The sequence below is a fragment of the Mobula hypostoma genome, chromosome 5 (genome assembly GCF_963921235.1).
Source record: "Mobula hypostoma chromosome 5, sMobHyp1.1, whole genome shotgun sequence".
NCBI lineage: Eukaryota > Metazoa > Chordata > Chondrichthyes > Myliobatiformes > Myliobatidae > Mobula > Mobula hypostoma.
The window spans coordinates 41,204,075-41,230,149 of record NC_086101.1 but is presented as its reverse complement, the minus strand read 5'-3'; the positions used below and the strand labels follow the sequence as shown (position 1 = coordinate 41,230,149).

Here is a 26,075-nt window from a genome sequence, read left to right as displayed (position 1 = left end):
AAGTTCAGAAATAGATTCAAAAGGAACATCTTTATCCAGAGAGTAGTATGCATGCATGTGGTAATGAAAAAAAACTGTAGCTGCTGGAAACCTGAAATTAAAACAGCGTTAAAAATGCTGGAGATTCTCAACAGGTCAGGAGGGATCTCTGGAGAGAGAAGCAGATTTAACTTTCCAGGCAAAGGAATAAAGTATTAACTCTGGTTCTTCTTCTAAGGTTGCAGAATAGTTCCAGCATTTCCAGCTTTATCTGAATTAGTTTCAAGGAGAATTTCAGTTACGTCCATGGGGAGATTGGAATTGGAGGTTACGCTAATACATTGAGCTCAAATTGGCTGGTGAAAACTTTTGTGGGGATTTAGTTCTGTTTACTTTGTGCTTGCCAAAGAATTCACTTTTGTTATTTCTATGTTATTTTATGCAAGGGCTTGATGAGATGGAGTAAAACTCACAACAGAAAGGAAGGAAAGGTTACTAAGGAACAATAATTAAACAACCCCCTTAACTGAGTCAACTCACAAAGTGGGAGTTTGACTTGAGTGACGCAATAACCTAACAGTTCACTTCTGTTTAATCTGGACCATTTATTGGACTATTTTACCAGCCCACACACCTACTAAAAGTAACTCCATGGTTATCAAGTGTGACTCATTTGGTCTGGAGATGTCTTGTGATTATGAAGGTATGTGCTAAAAAAACCATATAGGATGCCTTATCGGCCAAGGCACATTCACAAGGGAGATATGAAAGTTATATAAAATATTACTTAGAATACAGTGAGGTCACCAAAATATAGACAAGATGCAATAGCATTGGAAGGTGTATAGAGATGATCCATGAGGTTACCAGTTTCTCAAATGAATCTCTCATATTGCTAAAGATGAACTTTTAATCTCCCAGTTTACCTCACTATAACCCTTGTACATGTATCTGCAGCATGATGCGTTCAGTCCCCAACCACGCCAAACATTCAATGTTCTCCCCTCTCACACTGGGCCAAAGATACAAGAGCCTGAAAACGTGTACCTCTAGGTTTGAGGACAGATTCTATCCCACTGTTGTCAGACTCTTGACTGGACTTCTTGTAAAATAGGCTGGATTCTTGACCTCACAATCTACCTCATTATGATCTTCCAATTCTTCATTTACCTCAGCTGCAGCCTCCTTGTGGATTTTGCTCTTCATTCTGCATTGGTGTTGTTATATCTTGTTCTACCTCAATGCACCATGGAATAATATGATCTGCGTAAACGATACATTAGATTAGATTATAAGAACACTCAGTCCTCGTTTATTGTCATTTAGAAATGCATGCATTAAGAAATGATACAATGTTCCTCCAATGATACAACATTGTCCATAGGACAAGTATTTCACTCTATTTTGGTACATGTGATAATAAACCAATATCAATGTCATTGATGGGAAAAGGAGGTGCTGCAGCATCATTGCTCCAGAGACCCGAGTTCGAGCCCGACCTTTGCTGGGTATAGTTTGCATGTTCTCCCTGTAACTATGTGGGTTTTCCATGACTGCTTTGGCTTTTTCCCCCCTACACAAAAGGTGTGTTAGATGGGTTACTCAGTATGTGGATGGCTGGTGGGTGAATTGGCACGGGAAGTTGATGGGAAGGTAAGAGAGATAAATGAGGGAATGGGATTGATAGGATTGCTTTGAAAGCTGGCAGAGACTAAAAAGGAAATCCGTGTGGTGATAGGAGGTTATGCTGGAATAAAGATAAAATTGGCAGGCAGAAATTTTTTGAGAATCTAACTGTGCTAATGTTGTAGTTGCCAAAGAATTTGTTTCAGAATACCCCCCCCCCCCATCCATGATGTAAGGAAATATGATAAAGTGAAATGAGATCATCCAGCCTGGAGTTATCTGCTTTGCAATAAAAGAGAATGAGTGAAGATTTAACTGAGGTAAGTGGGATTGAGTTATGAAGAGAGGTTGAGCAGGTTGGGACTTTCTTCTTTGATAAATGGGGAAAAAAAACTCATAACTCTAGCAGGCAAGTCAATTATCAAGGAGTTTCTATTTAAGTTAATGCAGGGAAGGATTGGAGGAGAGCTGACAAAGGAAATGTTCACTCTGTGAGTGTTGTAGGTCAGAACTTACTCTCTGAAGATGGTGGAGGCAGTCATTCACTCCATTGTAGTCCTGATGTTGCATCTTGATCTGAAATGTTGACTATTTCTTTCCCTCCACAGTTGCTGTTTGACCCACTAAGTTCCTTCCAGTATCCTGTCTGTTACTCCAAATTATGGAATCTGCATTCTCTTGTACCACCATTTAAACAGCCCTGAATTGGGTCCTGAATGGCAGTAACTTAAAGAGCATTGGACCGGGAGCTAGGAAATGGGATCACTCCTTCTTGGTCATCATCTGGTTGAAGGGCCTCAATCTGAACCATCAATTTCTCATTATAATTTACTTCACCAATACCTCCATTTTACAATGGGCAGAAACCCAGCTATATTCTCTCCCATTCAACACTTAATATGACATGAGTTAAGTTTGTTGATGCACGTAGATCAGGAAAGACCAGGCCATTCAGCCCATGATGTCTAACTAAGCTAAACCTATCTGCCTGCATGTGGTCCATGTCCCGCCATTCCCTGTTCATTTGCCTCTTAAACACCAATATCATGTCTGCTGCCATGCAGGCTATTTGTGCTTCAATTCTTTGTAAGACATTTGCAATATCCTTCTCAAATGAAAAATATAACCCTTACTCATCGTTCCTAAGAACTGAATGTAACAGCTAGACAATCAATAAACTAAACTTTCCCCAAGGGACGCTGCTCTATCTTCAGCAACAGATACTGTCAACAGTAAAAGATGCAGAATGGTGAATCAACATTCATTTTAACCAAAGGGGAGACAAACTCTAAAGCATTTAATCAAGTACAAGGGGACCAAAGTGTTGATATATATGGCACTTCGCAGACATGGCCAAAGAATTCATGGAGACTGGTCATAAACTAACGGGGAAATTTCCATTAAAAGGATATTTGCCAAGTTTTCCCTTTTAACAACAGGAAGATAGACAAGTATTGTGGTGAAATTGCTATCTTAGTGATCTGAAATTCAAGTTCAAGAAAAAAAAATTCTCCACTCATGTAAAAGTAATTCAAAAGAACATTTACTTTGCAATGATTTTAATAATGTATTAGTTTAGCCTAAAAAAAACTTTGATATTTGCTTGACAGATATTAAAGAAACTGGAGCCACAGTGATAAATGTGAATTAAATTCTACACTAGTTCCTGGAATATTTACAATTATGACATTTATATCACAGCACTGTTTCTACAGAAGGTTAAAACACAACCTTGTAAAATGAAGTATTCCAAAAACCTTCTAAAGATCCCTTTCTTTTCTCTTTGGATGGTATTTAAAATGTGGCAATACTAATTTCGTCTTTGCAACCCGTCAACATAAGCGATCAACTACAAATGGAGGTGGATATGGGTTAAGCAGCAGATCTGACCTCTGATCGAGCTGATGCACTGTTATCATTTCAGAGGAACAGGTTTTCTGCATTATTTAATGAAAATTCAAATTAGAGAATGAATTAGAGAATAAAGGAATCTTTGTAATTTAATATTAAGACATTTTTTGCATCATGTTATAAAAACGGGTAGCTGGAGAGTAGTTGAAAGGTGGTTTAAGAGCGATTTCATGCTCAGTAATGCAATACATGCCTATTAGGAAATGAGACAGGGTAGGTGACAAAAGTTTGTGTTGGGGAACACTTTGTATCTAATGATCATAATGACATTAGTTTCAAAGTAAATATGGAAAATAAAATAGGTCTGGTCTGGGGGTTGAGATTTGAAATTGAAGAAAGGCCGATTTTGGTGGTATCAGAAAGCAAGTGTGGTTTGGGACAGGCTGTTTTCTGGCATAGATGTACTTGGTAAGTGGGAGGTCTTCAAATGTGAAATTTTGAAAGTACAAAGCTTGTATGTGTCAGTCAGAATAAAAGGTAAAGATAACAGGTTTAGGTAACCTTGGTTTTCAAGAGATATTGAGACTCTGGTTAAGAAAAAAATGCAAGATGGATAGCAGGTATTGGAAGATAGGAACAAATGAGAGTATAAGAAATCCAAGAGAACACTTAAGAAATAAATCAGGAGGGCTAAAGGAAGGCATGAAGTTGCTCCAGCAGACAAGGTGAAGGAGAATCCCAAGAGGTTGTACAAATATGTTAAGAGCAAAAGGATTGCAAGGGACAAAATTGGTCTTCTGGAAGATCAGAATAGCAATCTATGTGTAGAGCCAAAAGAGATGGGGAGGATCTTAAATGGATTTTTTGCATCTGTATTTACTTGGGGGATGGACACAAAATCTACAGATGTGAGGCAAAGCGGCATCAACTTTCTGGAATCTGTACAGATTACAGAAGAGGAGGGGTTTGCACCTTTGTGGAGGGACGAAGGCTCCGGTTCTGAAAGACTCTACGCTGAAGTCTCCCAAAGGCAGCTGATACATGTTTAATGTGGCTCTGGATGTCGTTGCCAATGCTGCTATCCTCAGAGAGAATGCTTCCCAGATATTTGAAAGATGTCACTACTGACAGCTTTTCATCACCAACAGTGAAAGCAGGTAGAGTGAGTGGGACACTAGTACTCAATTGGCAAACCACTTCTGTCTTGGTGGTATTAACAGTCAGCCCCATCCTGCTGTACGCTCTCACGGCCACAGCAAGGAGAGTCTGAAGATCCTCCGGAGTATGGGACACAAGAGCACAGTCATTTGCAAACTGCAGCTCCAGCACCCGCTCTCTATGGAGTTTGGTGATGCGTGAAACCTCCTGATATCAAAGAGGTATGCGTGAAACCTCCTGATATCAAAGAGGTTGACATCTAATCTGACGTCCACTGCCACACCGCTGCTGTGTTTGATCTCGTTGTGGAGAAGCTTGGTAACACACAAGAGGAAGATGTTAAAGAGCACTGGTGCTAGTACACACCCCTGCCTCACCCCTGTGTGTACAAGGAAGGGCTCGGACTCTTGTCCTCCTATGGTCACCCAAGCAGTCATCCCATCGTGGAACTGGCAGAGGATGTTAACAAATTTATTGGGACAGCCAAACCTGAGGAGGACATCCCATAAGAGCTCTCTTTGCACAGTGTCGAATGCTTTGGAGAGGTCAACAAAGGCCATAAACAGGTCCTGATGTTGCTCCCAGGACTTTTTCTGAAGCTGCCAGGCTGTAAAGATCATGTTGATCGTGCTCCTGTTCTTCCTAAATCCACACTGCAATTCAGGCAGCATTGACTCAGTGATGTTGCTGATGAGTCTCTGAAGCATCACCTTAGCCAGGACCTTTCCAGCAACAAAGGAGTGATATGCCCCTACTATTGCCACAGATGGCCTTGTCACCCTTGTTCTTATAAATGACAATGATGTTTGCATTTCTCCATTGCTGTGGAATGTTCTCATCAGTTCAGGCCTTGGTGACGTACTGGTAGACGGTGCGCATACACATGTACCCTCTGTTCTTCAGTAACTCAGCAGGGTTATCGTCAGTTTCAGGGGACTTGTCATTCTTAAGGGAATGGACAGCTGATAGAACCTCCTGGAAGGCTGGTGGTAGACTGAGGTTGTGGATAGGAGGAAGTTCAGGCAGTTCGTCAAGGATGGTGGGGTCCGCGTCAGAGTCCTGATTAAGCAGGGTGTTAAAATGCTCAGCCCACCTCAGCAGAATGATATTCTGATTCTTCAGAAGTGTTAGACCATCTGCTGTTTTCAGGGGCATAATGCATCGATTTATTGGGCCGTAGATGGTTTTGACAACATTGTGAAAATAATGTACGTCATTATTATCGGCAAAGAACTGGATTTCATGTGCCTTTTCAGTCCACCACTCATTTTGTATGGCCCGTATCGCCTTTTGCACTTTCCTCCAAGCTGCCTGCCAATGTTGCCTGATGCTGGTGGATGATGGGTTGCCTAAAGTTGCCTGGTGTGCTTTGTGCATGTCCTTAAGAAAGTTGTGGATGGTGTCTGAGTTATCGTCAAACCAGTCTTGGTGGTTCCTGCTCTTATGGCTGATGGATTGGGCTGCTGCCTCACAGAGCGCTGAGCTGATATAGGTCCACTGTTGTTCCATGGTATCTTCTGAGCTCAGGCAAGGTACAAGCTCCCTTAGATTTTCAGCTAGGATGCATTGAAATTCACTTCCTGCTTCTGTGTTTCTCAAGCGGTTGCAATTTAGCCACTTTTTATGGGGTTTTTGCAGCCGCGAGGGGGGACACACTTTCATGTGGAGCTTGGCCACAATCATATGGTGGTCAGTCCAGCACTCTGAACCTCTTATGGCACGGGTGATGAGAACATCCTTGATGTCACTACATCTCACAATGATGAAGTCGATCATGTACCATTGTTTAGAGCGAGGGTGCATCCACGAGGTCTTATATTTTGCCTTCTGCTGGAAGATGGTGTTGGATATGGTAAGGTTATGCTCAGAGCAAAGAGTAAGTAGTCTCATGCCATTTGCATTCACCTTGCGAATACCTTGCCTACCTAGCACTCCACTCCATATCCTGTTGTTCTGTCCCACCCTAGTGTTGAAGTCCCCAAGCAAAAGGATCTTATCATTCTTAGGGATCCAGCAAAGAGCTTCATCCAATGTCTGATAAAGGCCCTCCTTGGCCTCATTCTCAGATGGCAAAGTTGGTGCATAGGCTCTGAGAAGCGTGGAATGACCTTTGTTTGCCGGGGGATACGGGGGGTCATTAGTCATTCACTAATGCCAACAGGTGTTTCTGTAAGACTTGGTAGAAAGGTGTCCTTGATGGCTAATCCTACTCTGTGGAGATGTTGTCCACCTGGGGGGAAACCTTTCCAGAAGAAGGTGTAACCCATCCCTTCCTCTGTTAAAGAGCCTTCATCCAGGAGCCTGTTCTCACTCAGGGCAGCAATGTCGATGTTGTAGCACCTCAGCTCAGCAGTGATTAAGGCTGTTCTCCGGTGAGGTCTGTCAGAGATGCCGTACGAGTCCAGGAGAGTCCTTACATTCTATGTTGCCAGTTTTAGGTTGTATTGTTTCTTATTTTGACTGCAGTAGTGGAATAACCCGATAGGCGCAGTAACCTATCCAGATGAGTGGTGAGTGATTGAATGGGCAATTTTTAGGCCCTTCCCCAATTGGGGTGAGCAGTGCAGTCCCTAAATAGGGCTTCTCAGTCGCACAGGGGTCTGCTGAAAACAGCTGCCACTCAGTTCCAGCTGCTAGTGACCAAATACCCTGGGCCGCTGCCATGCAGGGTTCTGACTAGGAGCTCCCAGTCCATTTGTACCTGCTCCCGTTGCCAGACGCCCCATTGCCGTCAGACTTCAACCATATGTAAGGTTCAGGTATTGTTCACCGTGGTCAGAGGTGGATACCCGTGCAAGGAAGATTTTAAAGTGCCACAGGGGTGTGCCATCCCCAGTAACACGATCTTCACCATGATGAGGTAAATCCTGGTGACAAGGGTGATCCCAGGACAACCGGTCCTACATCTTGGCCGCCGGGTCCTTGGCCTGTTAAGGCCCGTCTATTGCGCGCCGCCAGTGCATTGGTTTTCTGTCAGGGTGTGCTCCTTTAGCCTTGTCTCAGCAGACTTACCACAAGGCAGTAGGGCTATTTGCCCATAGCTGGGACAGTGGTTGATGGGTGCCAGGGCATGCCCACACAGTGGTGGGCCTGCATGCCATGTCCCTGGGGCCCACTGCTGGTAAGGGTAAGTAATTGGCAGTAATTGGCACTCTGAGCCTTAAAGGCACAGCGGCAGCTAGCCTTACTCTGTGGAGTTGGCTTGCTGAAATTTGGATGCCTGTCACTGTTCAGTTGTGACCCTGGTACCATTAAGCAGGAAAGAGTGGTGGTTGGCATCCGACTGTTTTGAAGGACAATGGGTGATGATGGTCATCATCAGAAGCCTAGGCAGAAGGTATGGAAATCCTAAGATGCCCATTCGTCAAGATCCTCCTCTTGGCCTCACCAGTGTAGTCCAAAGGAAAGCTTATGAAGCTGAGAAATGTGCAGAGAAGATTTATTGTAGATGTTGTTGGGATTTGAGAGACCAAGTTATGGAGAAAAGTTGAGCAGGTTAGGATTTTCCTCTTTGAAATGTAGGCGAATGAAGGGTGATTTTATAGAGATGTATAAAATCATGAGGCACATGGAGATGCACAGTCTTTATCCCAAGGCTGGGGAATTAAGATCCAGAGTGCACATTTTCAAGGTGAAAGAGGAGAGAGTTCATAGGAACCTGAGTAATAATATTGTCCCTCAAAGAGGGGTTTGTACATGGAATGAATTGCCAGAGGAAGTGCTCGAGGCCGGTATACTAACATTTAAAAGACACTTGGAGTACGTTTTGCAGAGACACAAGAGATTCCACACATGCTGGAAACCTTGAACAATGTCCCTAACTGAAACAGCGATCACTCATTCCCTCTATAGATGCTGCCTGACCTGCTGAGATCCTCCAGTACTTTGTATGTGTTAGACAGAATTTTATACAGCTGCAACATCTGTCGGCTATTCCATGGATGTAACATGAAGTCTCATAACTCTTAGCTTCCTCCACTCAGCCTCCCATCAACAATCTCAGCCCCAGTTCTCAAAGAAAATCTGTATATATTGCTCTAGTACCAAATATGAAAGGTTTAGAGGGATATAGGTTAAATACAAGCAAACGCAACTAGCTAAGGTGGGACACTTTGGTTGGAATAGAGCAGTTGGACTAAAGGGTCTGTTTCGGTGCAGCTGTATCTATTGAACAAGCACTGATGTAATGCCAGCTCCTCACCCCACAACTGAGGAGCTCAGACTTTTTCCTTTCAGACATTGGTAATCATAACTAACACAACCATAGTTGGGCTGAGTTTATCCCCTTGTTACTTTCAACTATGAAATGCTTCACCACATGGAGACATCACATGGTACGTTACGTTATGACCTGTATAAAAATGTAATTTATGCAGCAAGGAAGTAGATTATTATTCTCTCCACTACCCTGGAATTTTAGCTCAGTGGACTGATAGTTGCAATCCAATCAAAGGGAAATTCTGAGTGGTGAAAAGAAGTGTGGTTGTCCTTTATGCATGATGGCCTGATTTGGCAATACGAATGTGCAGGAATGTAAGAAATGCCGAGGTAGTAGACTTAGCCCAATATATCTCTGGCACATCCCTCCCCAATATTGATCATATCTACTTGAGATGCTACCTTAGAAAAGCAACATCAATCAGAATCAGAATCAGGTTTTCTATCATTGGCATGTGACATGACATTTGTTAACTTAGCAGCAGCAGTTCAATGCAATACATGATAATGTAGAAAGAAAAAAAAATAAATCAATTATAGTAAATATATATATATATGTACTGTATATTACATAGTTAGATTAAAAATAGTGCAAAACAGAAATAATACAAAAAAAGTGAGGTAGTGTTCATGGGTTCAATGTCCATTTAGGAATCAGATGGCAGAGGGGAAGAAGCAGTTTCTGAATCACTGAGTGCGTGCCTTCAGGGTTTTGTGCCTCCTTCCTGGATGGTAACAATGAGAGGAGGGTATGTCCTGGGTGATGGGGGTCCTTAGTAATGAACACTGTCTTCCTGAGGCATCACTCCTTGAAGATGTCTTGGATACTATGGAGGCTAGTACCCAAGATGGGGCTGACTAATTTTACAACTTCCTCTATCTTCTTTCAGTCTTGTGCAGTAGCTTCCCTCACCCACATACCATGATTAATTCTGTCAGAATGCCCTCTGCAGTACATCTATTGAAGTTTTCAAGTGTTTAGATGACAAAAACTTCGATAGATGTACTGTTTCAGCCAGATACACCTATCATCAATGATCCCACCTTCCAGGCCGTGACGTCTTCTCACAGCTGCCACTGAGAAGAAAGTACAGAAGTCTTAAGTCCCACACAACTAGTTTCAGCAACTGCTACTTCCCTTCAACCATTCAGTTCTTGAAGCAACTTGCAGAACCCTAATGGTTATCCCTGTATAGCAATGCTATGACTACTCTGACCACTTTGCACTGCAACACACAAGTGATCCAGGTTGAAGGATTGATGTTGGACAGGATAATAGGGTAGGCTCCTTTTTTCCTTCTTCACCACCACACCAGGAGAACATTTAGGACCACTTGAGAAAAAATTCAGAACCTGATTGGGGATTTGGCCTAGAGTCACCTTATTTGACAATACAGAATTCCTTCAACTTTGTTCTGGAATATTTTGCTGAGATATTACACATGCATTTCAGAGTGCAATTTGTGTTCAGAACAGTTCTGACTCTAGAGCAAGATTGCTTCCTACTGAGTTATAGATAACACATAAAGGAAATGCAATGCTGTCTCTGCAAACTAAATCCAAGCCAAAAAAAAAGAACTTCAATTTCTTTTGCCTCATCCACCAAGTTTCTGTAGATTTTCCGTGTGCACTACTTGCAATATCATTGTGATTCCACATCTTTAATATAAGAATTGATTTGGTTTAGCAGCGGAGCAAGTGCATTGCTTCTAATCTTTGTTTCCAAAGATCAAAGACCAGCTGTAAAATCCACAAGATGATTATTTTCATGTGGACTTTCCAAGTCTGCTGGCAAAGCATACACCTCATCCATTGTGAGATTGCTTGAATTTTCTCATCCAGACCATACTAAATAGGAACACTTATGCACACTGTGAAATATTGGCTACGAGGAATTCACCATAAGGCAGCAATCTAATCAGTTTATTCTTCTACTATTTATCCGACCACACTGAAAATTACTTGCCAGTTACAATTATTTTACTCCCTTCGTGCCGAGGGATTCTAAACTTCTGTTGCAATGAGTGAATCTATATGACGGGAAAGCAGGAAATAGTTGATGCAACATTTTCACCTTGAAGAATCATTTTCCTTTGACCCTGCTCTTCAAATTATAATTGCTGATGGCTTGCAGTGAAAGAAGTATTTGTGTACACTACAAAAGAAAAATAGTAAGTGATGTTTTCATTGCCTTTTGGAAAGTGTTTGGCACAGGAAACACAGGATTACAGTGACTCTAGTTTTCATTGTGGAACTTGAGTAATGCATAGTCCAGAAAGATAAATATGGCAGAGTCATAACTTTTTCCCCTCTCTAGCATTTAAATGTATTGAATGCAGTCTTGCAACCTATCACAGGGGTTGCTTCTCAGAGATGACATTATGGTATCTAGGTCACCATAACATACAAGGCCAGAGATTATCTTTGTACAGTGGAATGACTTTTTTTTGCTGTTGGTTTGAAAGGTAAAGGTGTTCTCCATTTAATTTGCTGTGCATACAACTGACCTCTTTCATAGTAGTGACTTGTATCAGCCATTACTGTCAATTCCCTCTGTCCTGAGCTCAGGAATCCCCTTTATACATTTTTAGAGCATCCTTAAAAATAAAACAGCAAATCAGATTAACAAGGAGTGAAGCAATATTTTCTTTTAAGGACTGGAGCTGTGATTGTTGGTAGGGTCTGAGTGGATTCTGCTATAATATAGCCTGTGTAGCAGCTAGATAAAACACTGTATAGCCTGCATCTGGATCAGGGGTTCCCAACCTTTTTTATGGCATGGAGCCTTACCATTAATTGAAGGGTCCATGGACCGCAAGTTGGGAAACTAGGATGTACCACTGCATATGTGTTTCTGGTTGCCCCATTATAGGAGGGATGCAGAGGCTTTAGAGTAGGTGCAGGAGGATTAGAGGGCATGTGCTATGAGGAGAGCTTTGAAAACCAGGGTGTTTTTCTCTGGAGCAGTAGAAGGCAAGGGGTGATCTGAGACAGATTATGAGAGACATACGTAGAGTAGACAGCCTGTAATCTTTTTCTCAGGATTGAAATATATAATATGAGACAGTATGCATTTAAGGTGTGTAAGTGAGTTCAAAGGGGATGTGCAAGACGAGCATTCTTTTTTTTTACACAGAGTGGTGGATGTCTGGAATGTACTTCTAGAAGTGATAGTGGAGGCAAACACAACAGTGATGTTTAAGAGGCTCTCAGAAAGGCTCTTAAACATTCAGAGAATAGAGTGATATGGACACTATGTGGGCAGTAGGGACTAAGTGTCATTTGCTGAAGTAGTGCAGCACAACATCATAGATCAGAGGGCCCACCCCTGTGATGTACTGTTCAATGTTCTATATTCTATACCAAAATAGATTGTTCCACAAAGCCAACAAAAAGGCAGGCATAGCTAGGACCCATACGGGTGCCCATAGCTACACCTTTAGTTTGGAGGAAGTGGGAGGAGCCAAAGGAGAAATTATTAAGAGCAAGGACTAATTCCACTAGACGGATCAGAGTGGTGATAGAGGGGAACTGGTTACGTTTGGAATCCAAAAAGAAGTGGAGAGCTTTGAGACCTTCCTGATGTGGGATGGAAGTATATAGGAACTGGTCATCCATGGTGAAAATAAAGCAGTGGGGGCCAGGGAACTTAAAATCATCGAAAAGTTTAAGAGCGTGAGAAGTGTCACGAACATAGGTAGGGAGGGATTGAACAAGGGGGGATAAAACAGTGTCAAGGTATGCAGAAATGAGTTTGGTGGGGCAGGAGCAAGCTGAGACAATGGGTCTGCCTAGACACCCTGCCCTCAAGTTTACCTGGTCCATTTCCGACACCTCCCTCCCCTTTCTAGATCTTTCTGTCTCTTTCTCTGGTGTCAGCTTATCTACTGATGTCTACTATAAGCCTACTGACTCTCACAGCTATCTGGACTATTCCTCTTCTCACCCTGTCTCTTGCAAGAATGCCATCCCCTTCTCATAATTCCTCCGTCTCCGCCACATCTGCTCTGAGGATGGGGCTTTTCATTCCAGGACGAAGGCAATGTCCTCCTTTTTTGAAGAAAGGGGCTTCCCTTCCTCCACCATCAACTCTGCTCTCAAACGCATCTCCCCCATTTCACGCACATCTGCTCTCACTCCATCCTCCCGCCACCCCACTAGGAATAGGGTTCCCCTTGTCCTCACCTACCACCCCACAAGCCTCCGGGTCCAACATATAATTCTCCGTAACTTCCGCCACCTCCAAGGGATCCCACCACTAAGCACAGCTTTCCCTCCCCTGTCTCTGCTTTCCGCAAGGATCTCTCCCTACGTGACTCCCTTGTCCATTCGTACCCCCCCCCCAATCCCTCCCCACCGATCTCCCTGCTGGCACTTATCCTTGGAAGCGGAACAAGTGCTACACATGCCCTTACACTTCCTCCCTCACTACCATTCAGGGCCCCAGACAGTTGGCTGGGGTGATATACTGTGTCCAGTGCTCCCGATGTGGCCTTCTATATATTGGTGAGACCCAAAGCAGACTGAGAGATCATTTCGCTGAACTCCTACGCTCTGTCCGCCAGAGAAAGTAGGATCTCCTAGTGGCCACACATTTTAATTCCACATCCCATTCCCATTCTGATATGTCTATCCACGGCCTCCTCTACTGTAAAGATGAAGCCACACTCAGATTTGAGGAACAACACCTTATTCCATCTGGGTAGACTCCAACCTGATGGCATGAATATTGACTTCTCAAACTTCCGCTAATGCCTCACTTCCCCCTCGTACCCCATCCATTATTTATTTATATACACACTTTCTCTTCCTCTCTCTCCTTTTTCTCCCTCTGTCCCTCTCACTATACCCCTTGCCCATTCTCTGGGCTTCTCCCCTTCCCCTTTGAACAGTTTCTTTTCTTCAGTATTCACTAAGGAGGAGAATATTGAACTGTGTCAGGTAAAGGAAACAAGTAGGGTAGTTATGGAAAGTATGACAGTTAAAGAAGAGGAAGTACTGGTACTTTTAAGGAATATAAAAGTGGATAAGTCTCCGGGTCCGGACAAGATATTCCCTAGGATTTTGAGGGAAGTTAGTGTAGAAATAGCAGGGGCTCTGACAGAAATATTTCAAATGTCATTAGAAACGGATACGGTGCCAGAGGATTGGCGTATTGCTCATGTGGTTCCATTGTTTAAAAAGGGTTCTAAGAGTAAACCTGGCAAATATTGGCCTGTGAGTTTGACGTTTGTGGTGGGTAAATTGATGGAAAGTATTCTTAGAGATGGTATATATAATTTTCTGGTTAGACAGGGTCTGATTAGGAACAGTCAACATGGATTTGTGCGTGGAAGGTCATATTTGACAAATCTTATTGAATTTTTTGAAGAGGTTACTAAGAAAGTTGACGAGGGTAAAACGGTGGATGTTGTCTATATGGACTTCAGTAAGGCCTTTGACAAGGTTCCACACAGAAGGTTAGTTAGGAAGGTTCAATCGTTAGGCATTAAAATGGAAGTAGTAACATGGATTCAGCAGTGGCTACATAGAACATAGAATAATACAGCACAGTACAGGCCCTTCGGCCCACAATGTTGTGCCGACCCTCAAACCTTGCCTCCCATATAAGCCCCCACCTTAAATTCTTCCATATACCTGTCTAGTAGTCTCTTAAACCTCACTAGTGTATCTGCCTCCACCACTGACTCAGGCAGTGCATTCCACGCACAAACCACTGAGTAAAAAACCTTCCTCTAATATCCCCCTTGAACTTCCCACCCCTTACCTTAAAAATATGTCCTCTTGTATTGAGCAGTGGTGCCCTGGGGAAGAGGCGCTGGCTATCTACTCTATCTATTCCTCTTATTATCTTGTACACCTCTATCATGTCTCGTCTCATCCTCCTTCTCTCCAAGGAGTAAAGCCCTAGCTCCCTTAATCTCTGATCATAATGCATACTTTCCAAACCAGGCAGCATCCTGGTAAATCTCCTCTGTACCCTTTCCAATGCTTCCACATCCTTTCTATAGTGAGGTGACCAGAACTGGACACAGTACTCCAAGTGTGGCCTAACCAGAGTGTTATAGAGCTGCATCATTACTTCGCGACTCTTAAACTCTATCCCTCGATTTATGAAAGCTAACTTTCATATAAGCTTTCTTAACTACCTTACCCACCTGTGAGGCAACTTTCAGGGATCTGTGGACATGTTCCCCGAGATCCCTCTGCTCCTCCACACTACCAAGTATCCTGCCAAGTTGGGAGATGCCAAAGAGTAGTGGTGGATAACTGTGTGTCAGATTAGAGGACGGTGTGTAGCAGTGTGCCTCAGGGATCTGTACTGGGTCCAATGTTGTTTGTAATATATATTAATGATCTGGATAATGGGATGGTAAATTGGATTAGTAAGTATGCAGATGATGCTAAGATAGGTGGTGTTGTGGATGATGAGGTAGGTTTTCAAAACTTGCAGAGAGCTTTAGGACAGTTAGAAGAGTGGGCTGAAAGATGGCAGATGGAGTTTAATGCTAAAAAATGTGAGGTGCTACATTTTGGTAGAACTAATCAAGATAGGACATACATGGTAAATGGTAGGGCAATAAAGAATACTTTAGAACAGAGGGATCTAGGAATAATGGTGCATAGTTCCCTGAAGATGGAATCTCATGTGGATAGGGTGGTGAAGGAAGCTTTTGGTTTGCTCGACTTTATTAATCAGAGCATTGAGTATAGGAGTTGGGATGTAATGTTGAATTTGTATAAGGCATTGGTAAGGCCAAATCTGGAGTATTGTGTACAGTTCTGGTTACCGAATTATAGGAAAGATGTCAATAAAATTGAGAGAGTACAGAGGAGGTTTACTAAAATGTTACCTGGGTTTTATCTCCTAAGTTACAGAGAAAGGTTGAACAAGTTAGGTCTTTATCTTTGGAGCGTAGAAGGTTGAGGGGGGACTTGATAGAGGTGTTTAAAATTATGAGGGAGATTGATAGAGTTGACGTGGATAGACTTTTTCCATTGAGAGTGGGGAAGATTCAAACAAGAGGACATGGGTTGAGAATTAGAGGACAAAAGTTTAGGGGTAACGTGAGGGGGAACTTCTTTACTCAGAGAGTGGTAGCTGTGTGGAACGAGCTTCCAGCAGAAGTGGTTGAGGCAGGTTCTATGTCATCATTTAAAGTTAAATTGGATAGATATATGGACAGGAAAGGAATGGAGGGTTATGGGCTGAGTGCAGGTCGGTGGGACTAGGATAGGGTAACAGTTTGGCACGGACTAAAAGGTCCGAGTTGGCCTGTTTCCGTGCTGTAATTGATATATGGTTATATCCTTGTGGTTCATCCTCATCTTCTTCAGTGGGGTAAATCTTCCTGGCTGTGGCTGAGTAGCTTCTTTGTTCAACCATCAGGGTGAAAGTACCTCTTGAAGCTATGCGAGCGCACAGTGCATCTGGGACCCAGTGACAGATGTTCCCACATCTGTCACTAGCTCTGTCACAGTGCTCCACATGGAATCCAACAATCTAAGTCTGATCTTGCAGCAATTACCCAGTATTTTGTAAGAATGCACCATTCAGTACCCACATCAACCAGACCCAGGGTTTGACCTCTTTCAGTAGTTATATCTCAGCTTGTGAAAGTAGCATTGCACATGCTTTTTGCCTATTTATTTTACTCTACTCTTATATCTTAAATAATTTCTAAATGCTTTAATGAAATTATTTTAAAACATTTTTGATATTTTGTTTATAATTAAATTACCTTTAACAGATCTCAAAAATATTTAACAAAGCATAAATTCAAATGCAATTTTTACAGGGGACTCCTTGCCCTCAGCATTTTCTTAGTCAGCACGCAGCCATTTCAGTTCTGCTGGTGACACTCGCATTTTCTCTCCAGTTCCTGATGTTTCTTTCTAAATATATATCTATATAACAAATGCAGCTGCTGGAAATCTGACATTAAAACTCCTGGGTAGTAATTTCTGGATTGCTGCACATATCTGGAGGAGGTACGACCTGTTCTAAAGTGATGGGTTGCACCTGAACCCGATGGGGAACCAATATTCTCGCAGCTGTTGGGGAGGGTTTAAACTAATTTGTCGGGGACGTGGGAAACGGAGTGAAGGGACTCAGGATAGGAGTAAGAGTGAAAAAGCCAAGATAGCATGCAGTCAGACCGTGAGAACGGGCAGGCAGATGATAGCACATAACTGCAGCCAGCAGGGTGAGTGTCAGTGCATTAGGGATGCAGGAACAAAAATGGTAGCAAATACAGTACTCAAAATGTTACATCTCAATGCATGGAGTATAAGAAATAAGGTGGATGATCTTGTTGCACTATTACAGATTGAAGGGTATGATGTTGTGGCCATCGCTGAATTGTGGCCGAAGGACGGTTGGAGTTGGAAGCTGGATGTCCAAGGTTACACGTTGTATCGGAAGGTAGGCAGAGAGGATGGTGTGGCTCTGCGGGTAAATAGTGGCATCAAATCAGTAGAAAGATGTGGAAGCCTTGTGGGTTGAGTTAAGAAACTGAAAGAGTTAAAGGACCCTGATGGCTGTTATATACAGGTTTCCCAACAGTTGCTGGGATCTGGACCGCAGATTATAACAGGAAATAGAAAGGGCGCATTAAAAGGGCAGTGTTATGATAGTCATGGGAGATCAGGGCGATAGTGAGAGATAATATAAGCTCTAAGGAGCAGAATGTTGAATCCATCTGGGTAGAGATTAGGAATAATAAAGAGAAAAAAAATCACTGGTGGGAGTTGTCTATCAGTCATTGAATAATAACATTACAGTGGCACAGGCAATAAACAGAGAAATATCTGAGGCATGTGAGAATGGAACAGCAGTTAACATGGGGGACTTTAACTTGCACATAGATTGGGTGAATCAAGTTGGTCGAGGCAGTCTTGACGAGGACTTCACAGAATGCATCCATGATGGCTTTCTTGAACAGCATGTTACTGAACCTACAAAGGAATGTGCTATCCTAGATCTGGCCCTGTGCAATGAGACAGGTAAAGTTAGTGATCTTGTAGTTAGGGATTCTCTTGGAAAGAGTGATCACAGTATGACTGAGCTTCTCATTCAAATGGAGGGCGCAAAAGTTCTATCTAAAACCAGCGTACTATGCACAAACAATAGACACTACAATGGGTAGAGGGAGGATTTGGCTAGTGTAGACTGGGAACACAGACTACCGGTATATGTTGGGACGGTTGAGGAACAGTGGAAGATTTCCAAAGAGATTTTTTACCCTGCTCAACAAAAGTAATATTCAGTTAAAAGCAAGGACAGTAAGGGTGGGGAGAGTCAGCCTTGGATAACTAAGGAAATAAAAGAAGGCGTCAAACTAAAAACCCGTGTATACAAAGTCTGTGAGGAAGACAAATGCAATGTTAGCATTCATTTCAAAAGGTCTAAATACAAGAGCAACGATGCAATGCTGAAACTTTATAAGGCACTGGTGAGGCCTCACCTTGGATATTATGAATATCTAAGAAATGATGTGTTGGCTTTGGAGAGGCTTCAGAGGAGGTTCACAAGAATAATTCTAGGAATGAAAGGATTATCATACGAGGAACATTCGATAGCTCTGGGTCTGTACTCGCAGGAATTTAGAAGGATGAGGTGGGGGCGGGGGGGAATCTCATTTAAACCTTTTGAATATTGAGGGGCCTAGACAGCGTAGATATGAAAATGATGTTTCCCATGGTGGGGGAATCTAGGACAAGAGGGCACAGCCACAGGGTAGGAGGTTGTCCATTTAAAACAGAGATGCGAAGAAATTTGTTTTGCCAGAGGGTGGTGAATTTGTGGAATTTGTTACCACAGACAGCTGTGGAGGACAGCTGATGTATTTAAGGCAGAGATTGATAGATTCTTGATTGGACATGGAATCAAAGGTTACAGGTCGAGGGCCGGGGAGTGGGGCTGGCTGAGGATGGGAAAAAAAGTCAGCCAGGATTGAATGGCAAAGCAGACTCGATGTGCCATTTGGCCTAATTCTGCTCCTGTCTTATGATCTTATGGAGATCAAATGAGAGAGATAAAATACAATTTAAGTGGCAAAGAAGGTGAGTGAAGGGATGATAAAGACAGTAACAATGGTAAGGTTGAGACAAATCAGTTGAGTTGCTGGAATGGTCAGAGAATGATTTCCAAAATTGAAGAAGCTGGAAAGATTCAATAGGCTAGGGAGCATCTGTGGAAAATTTTACTTCAGATTTCTAGTATCTGCAGAGATTTTTCCTTATATTTATGAGGGGGGAATTATAATTTGAGTGTGTAATTTGTCACAATCACAGGTCATGTATGCTGATACAGAGATAACAACTGTGTCCAAATCACAATGGACTGGTAACACCACTCCAATGCTACAGGTGGTAGCTTCATTTGCATTCCGAAAAAGTTGTCCAAATCTTTACTCTCTATAATGCAAAGCCATATCTTCTGTGCTGTTCTGAAAGCTAAGTCGTGTTGAAAAAATAAATCTTGTGTTTCTTCATTTATATTTTTCATATCTATCAATTTGGTGAATTTTATATGGTATATCTTATTTTTTGGGTAGAAGTTTGTGAATTCTGTGAGGACAGAATTTAGTTACAGAACCAGCCCAACAGAGGGGTCAGTTGTACGTAAGACTGGAGCTATGCAACTGAATTATTGTTCCATATGAAGGAACTTCTTGAGTGTTTGGATATTTGGAAGGGAAGAGGAAGATGTGCATGATTTGGATCTCCAAAGCAGAAAGTATCATAAGATAGGGAGTGGCTGGTGGGAAATTTCCTTACTTCTGCTATTATCACCCTACTTCCCTTCCACCTTTTGTAATTGAACTCCTTCTCACCACCACTCTAATACATACATTTCCTTGTCTCTTTTTCTTCTGACTCTCAATACTGGAGCCCCTTAGGGCTGCGTGCTGAGTCCCCTCCTTTACTCCTTGTATACCCATGACTGTATCTCCACTCACAGCTGCAATCTGCTAATTAAATTTGCCGACGACACTACATTGATTGCCCTAGTCTCAAGCAATAACGAGGTGGCCTACAGGGAAGAAGTCATCTCTCTGACGCAGTGGTGTTATGACAACAACCGTCTCCCTCAATGTCGCAAAAACGAAGGAGCTGGTTGTGGATTACAGGAGGAATGGGGATGGGCTAAACCCTATTGACTTCAATGGATCTGGGGTTGAGAGGGTAAACAGCTTCAGGTTCATCCACATCACCAAGGACCTCATCTGGTCTGTGCACACCAGCTGTGTGGTGAAAAAGGCACAACAGCACCTCTTTCACCTCAGACGGTTGAGGAAGTTTGGTATGGGCTCCTAGACCTTAAGAACTTCCTACAGGGGCACAATTGAGAGCATCCTGACTGGCTGCATCACTGCCTGGTATGGGAACTGTACCTCCCTTAATCGCTGGACTCTGCAGAGAGTGGTGCGGACAGCCCAGCGCATCTGTAGTTGTGAACTTCCCATGATTCAGGACATTTACAAGGAAAGGTGTGTAAAAAGGGCCCGTGGGATCATTGGGGATCCAACACATCCCAACCACAATCTATTCCAGCTGCTACCATCCAGGAAGTGGTACCACAGCATAAAAGCCAGGACAAACAAACTCCAGTACAACTTCTTCCACCAGGCCAACAGACTGATGAACTCACACTGATTTGTGTGTAGTCTATATTACATTGACTGTTCTATTTATTAGAAATTACTATGATTGCACATGGCACATTTAGTTGGTGATGTAACAAAATTATTTTTACTCCTTGTGTATGTAAAAGATGTAAGAAATAAAGTTAATTCAATTCCCTTCATGATTCTATGTACCTTTGGACATATACTGGATGTTTTAGGCTACAAACTTTATCCAGTTCTGATGAAAGTCATGAATCTGAAATGTTAAGTCTGTTTTCCTCTCTCCACATATGCTATCTGCCCTGCTGAGTGTTTCCTGCATTTTTTTTTTGGTTGGGAAATAATTATCAGTTTTGTGGACCTCCAGGCACTGAAACTTGGCAAACAAATTTTTATTAATTAAACTGGGAACCTTGTGACTAATGGCTTTGAATCAACTCATGAAATCTATTATCATAGAACAATACAGCTGATATAGATTCATTGTCCCAAATAATTAGTGTGACCATGCTATGCACCCACCAGTTCCAATGTCCTATGTTCATCACATATCCCTTTAAACCCTGCCCCTACATGCTCCTATCAGGTACTTCTGAAATGAATCCATTGTGTCTGTCTCAACCATACCCTCTTGCAGTCATTCCATATACTCACCACGCATAAAAAATTGTCCCTCAGGTCCCTTCTAATTCTTTCCCTCTCACTCTAAACATTTCCCTCCTAGTTGCAGCAATAATAAGAAAAAGATTTAATTTATCCAGAGTTTATCTGGCAATGTTATAGCAGGTTAGCTGGAAAACAGTTGTTGAATTTTTCTCCTAAACTACTTAGCATTTTAAATACGAATAAGAAATTGATTAATGAGGACAAAGATTGATGGAAGTTTGCCAGCTGAGCTGGAAATTGACACAAAGTTGTACATCAAGAATCATTTTTGTACTTCTTGCTCTATACTTAATGCAAAATTAATTACTTGATGTGCGGTCTCATAAGCATATTTTCATGAGGTGACAAAAGATTAGAAAGAGGATCACTGCAAACAAGTTCAGAAAGACTTTGTGTAATTGTCTTGCGCAGAGACAGTTGGAATGGAGAAAATATACAAATACTCAATGGGTCAGGCAGCAACTGTGGAGGGAAATAAAGAGTCAACACTTTGAATCAAGACCCTCGATCTGGACTGAACAAGTAGAGGGGAAATAGCTGTATAAGGAAGTAAGGAGAACAAGTGGAGCAAGAGCTGGCAGTTGATAGAACAATCCAGATCAGGAGGGGTGATGAGTAGATGGGAGTTAAGGAAATTGTGGGCAACTTAATTTTTTAAATATATTATATATATTCAGTATGCGCCATGTCATATGATAAGGTTGATCATCATCTTAACCATGATTGTATGATGGTACTTTACAAATTTTTCTACAGAAGTGGTTTGCCAATGCTGCCTTCTGACAGTGTTTTTACAAGATGGGTAACCCAAGCCATTATCAATACTCTTCAGAGACTATTTGACTGGCATTGGTGATCACATAACCTGGACTTGTGATATGGACCAGCTTCTCATATGACCATCTACAACCTGCTCACATGGCTTTGTGTGGCTACAGAAAGGAAGGGTTTCCTTACACCTCCTTTGGTAGAGATGTATTTCCATCCCGCCACACTAACATGTACAGTATATTACACTACATGTAAATGACAGATGCTACCATTTTGAGGCATCGCTTTTTGCAAATGTCTTCTATGCTGGGGAGGCTAATACTCATGATAGAGTTGGCTAAAATTGTTACTTCCTGCAACTTATTTCTGATTCTGTGCAGTGGAACCTCCATACCAGTTGGTGATGCAACCAGTGAGAACGTTCTCTATGGTCGATCTATAGAAATTTGCGAGAGCCTTTGGTGACAGACCAAGCCTCCTCAAACTCCTAGTGAAATATAACCACTATTGCATCAATGAGTTGGGCTTAGGATAGATCCTCAGAGATCTTGACACTCAGGAACTTGAAACTGCTCCCCCTATCCACTGCTGGTCTCTCGATGAGAATGATTTCCCCTCAACTTCCCTTTTGTGAAGTCCATAATCAATTTCTTGGTCTTACTGACGTTGAGTGCAAGGTTGTTATTGCAACACAACTCATCCAGCTGATCTGCAAGAGTCTTTGGCACCCTAGAATTTTAATATAGTTTCAGATGGTATGACCTCCACAGAGTCCTCATCTCAACATCAAGGACAGAGAAAAGCAAGATAGCCAATGTCTGCAGAAGAACTGTGGCAAATTCTCCAAGATTCTTGGAACAACCTACCTGCTGATTTTCTTATAAAAGTGCACAATAGTGTACCTAAGAGAATTGAAGCAGCTTTAAAGGCTAAGGTGGTTATGCCAAATAATGATTTTATTTGGTTCTTATTGTTTACTGCTCTTTCTAGTAATTTTTTTTGATAGCAACTTTTCATTTCCTTATTTTTGAAAGCAACTTCACTTTACAGTATTTTTTTACATGTGCCTAAGACTTCTGCACAGTACTGTATCTCATTTCTATACATCTCCTCATCACCATTTGAAATCCAGTCAACATTGGTTTGTCATCGGCAAATTTATAGATGGTGTTTGAGCTGTGCCTAGCCTTGCAGTTGTGGGGGTAGAGAGACTAGGGCAGTGGGAGAAGCATGCATCCTTGAGGTGTACCAGTGTTGATTGTCAGTGAGGAGATGTTATTTCCAATCCGTACTGACTGTGGTCTCCCAGTAAGGAAGTCAAAGATCCAGTTGCAAAGGGATGTACAGAGGCCCAGATTTTGGAACTTGGTGATTAATACTGTAAGAACAAACTGGAAGATCACATGGAGTCTTGTCTGAAGTAGCTGATGTTTTACTAAAAACTGATGCACATCAGGAGACTGGTCAAAGCTGATATACCCGAGCATGTATTTGGTTGAGCTTTGAGATTCTCAGTTGATGAGATTAGCAGTAAATCTACATTGGGTAACAGAATGGTGGCTACAGGAAGACTTAATTAAGTAACGGACTAGGTCCTGATTACAGAGTAAAATGAGTGTCCATGAGTCTAACAGTAAATCCAATATTCTATTACAACAATGGATGCATACTATAACAGAATTAAAGAAACTCCTTAGTCTTGAATGTTGTCACTGCTGCATTCCAAATCTTTACTTTTTGGCTTTGTCTGCTGTTCCCTGTGACCACATTAGCACAATCCACATCCCTACTTAATAGTTACAAGCTGTCACTATTCTTTCTCCTACAATCCCTCCTCTAGGTTTTGGCATAAAATGGCTAATAGTGCCTAATGATTAGAATCCTAGCAGTATCCTTGTTTGGCCAACTAAATAATATTCCCCCTAAGGCCATCATTGCGCACACACTAAAATAAAAACTGTCATTAGAACAATCAGCTGTACAACAATATTATGAGAGATAGGTCAAATTAGCAGTGTACTAGTACATTCGAACCCTAATTTCAAATACCAAAATGAGGAGCACCTCGGCTCCATTCTAATGATCTGTTATCCTTCTTTAAAGTGCATCCCGTTTTTAATGACTTCCTTTTCCTCTCAGATAATCTTTTCCAAATCAGCAGTGAAGTGTGGAACAGGTGGTGGTTCTGAGGCAACATACTTGTGCAATCCTTTGACTGTGTCACTATCATAAATGGTACTTATGTTTCATAATCCCCTTCAACTTCCTCCAGAAGAAACTAATCTGCATATTTATTTTTTTGCTATATAAAAGTGTTTGTGAAGACCCCCAATGAATAATTTGCTCCAAAACAACACTATGGTTCCTCAAGGTTGTCATAGCCAGAGGTGGTCTTGGGTATAAGCTCCCAGTATTTATTAAGTGCTCCTAATGGTGTACGTCTCAAATAGCCTCTGACAATCAAGTCCAGCTCCTGGCCTTCACGTGATTTAGCTACTAAGCCCGGCAGAACCATTTTAACTGACAGATAAAGAGGCAAAAGTGGGTTACAAAAGTGGCACCTTAAAACCAACTGCTTTGGGCAGATGGGGCTCGTCAGCTGTGGTTGGGAACTCATCAAGGAGAACAATTATTCGGATCTCAAATCTCCACTCTCTTGTACTTATACTCATGGAGAAGGCTTTGAGAGTAAAGCCCAAGGAAAAAGCTGGATCTGGAGTCCCTAAGGCAGTCCCACATTGAATTCAATGCTCACTGGCAAATCCTGTGACACCACAGGTACCAAACTGTATCGGTCTCTGCTGTTCCTTAGGATTCATCAGCTGCACGGAGAGGGGGAGCTTGCTGCGTGGGTAACAGCTTACTCTCCATATCGTCCTCCTCTGGCTAGTGTATCACGTAGGCAGATGGGATGCAACATCCATGGGTGACCCTGACCAACGGTGGGGGGGGGGGGCAGCAGGCCTCAAACATTTCTCACAAGAACCTTTTCCTTCTCTGTCTTTCTGTTATATAAACGCTGTGCAGTTTTCAAATGTCCATTTCACAGAGTACCCCACTTTGAACCACATATCATTACAACCCACAGCTGGTCATTCTTAATTATTCCCTCGGCTGAAATTCTGCATTTTACTTGCTCTCGAGATATAGCTCAAAAGTGCGCCATATTCAATTATCCAGATTTCCCTGAGCGTAGTTGGCTGAGTTTTATGTTTACTATTCCTGTGGAAGTATGTTTGCACATGGTATATGGTTAAATAATTCCTGCCCAAATTGTTTTTTTCAGGTGGGATCAGTGTTTCCACTTCGGCTGTTCCTTAGTTTCCACTAGGGTATACATCTCTCCAGTCAAGATTACTGTAACAGTCTTGTCTATCTGGGCTGTAGTTCCGTTTTGCTGGTACATCCTTAACCACTACCTCATCTCCCACTTCTGGCAGGTTCCCATTCACTGGGCATTCTCATTCTCCCAGTCCCTCACTCTGTCTGTCAGTGACTTCCCCTTTTCGATCACGCAGACAAACGACCAACTCCTGTATAAACTGGGTAATCCAGTCCTTACCATTGCAGCTCACCGGTCTTCCCATGATCACATTCTCTAGTAGATGCATGGTCTGATCTGTCATCGATTCAAAAGGAGTAAATCCTGTCCTATGAGCAGTACTCAGTTGTAGTTTCATCAGCACTGCTCAGATGACTCTGGACCAGCTTTCCACAGCCTGCATTAGGCCCTTCCTTAGGGCACACTTTTAGGGTGTGATTTATTCTCTCAATCATGCTCTGAGAGTGGAATGGAATGTGAAATTTCTGTCTGACCCCTAACAACATGATGTAAGCCCTCTTGATTGCCTTCCCAGTAAATTGTGTTCCCTGATCCGTATCGAGAGTGGCTAGTTCTCCCCACACGAGTATTTCCTACTCAGCTAGCACGCGGACTGCTGTCTCGGTGAAGCAATTCCGACACGGGAATGCTTCCACCCACCTGGTGAAGTGATCAATCATCACCAAGCAATACTGTTTACTGCTAGACCGGGGTAATGGCCCTGTGAAGTCCGTATCAAGTTGCTCCCAGAGCCCTTTATTGGACTTTAACTGCTTTTCTTGTGTCACACTAGGCACATGTTATACGCTGCTGGCAGAATTTAGCCACATCCCTCCCCCTCCTGTCTTCTC

The 26,075-nt window shown here is 42.4% G+C and overlaps 1 long non-coding RNA gene across 1 annotated transcript in view; it reads right to left on the bottom strand.

Moving 5' to 3' along the window:
- LOC134346193 (uncharacterized) overlaps positions 1 to 25,568 on the bottom strand; it is a 31,005-nt gene extending 5,437 nt beyond the window's left edge. Inside the window, exons 1-2 of the long non-coding RNA XR_010017855.1 lie at positions 25,465 to 25,568; positions 1,150 to 1,242 (exon numbers count right to left, since the gene is read on the bottom strand). This is a non-coding gene — a long non-coding RNA (uncharacterized LOC134346193). The remainder of the gene's footprint in view (positions 1 to 1,149; positions 1,243 to 25,464) is intronic.
- Between the last annotated feature and the right edge of the window lie 507 nt (positions 25,569 to 26,075).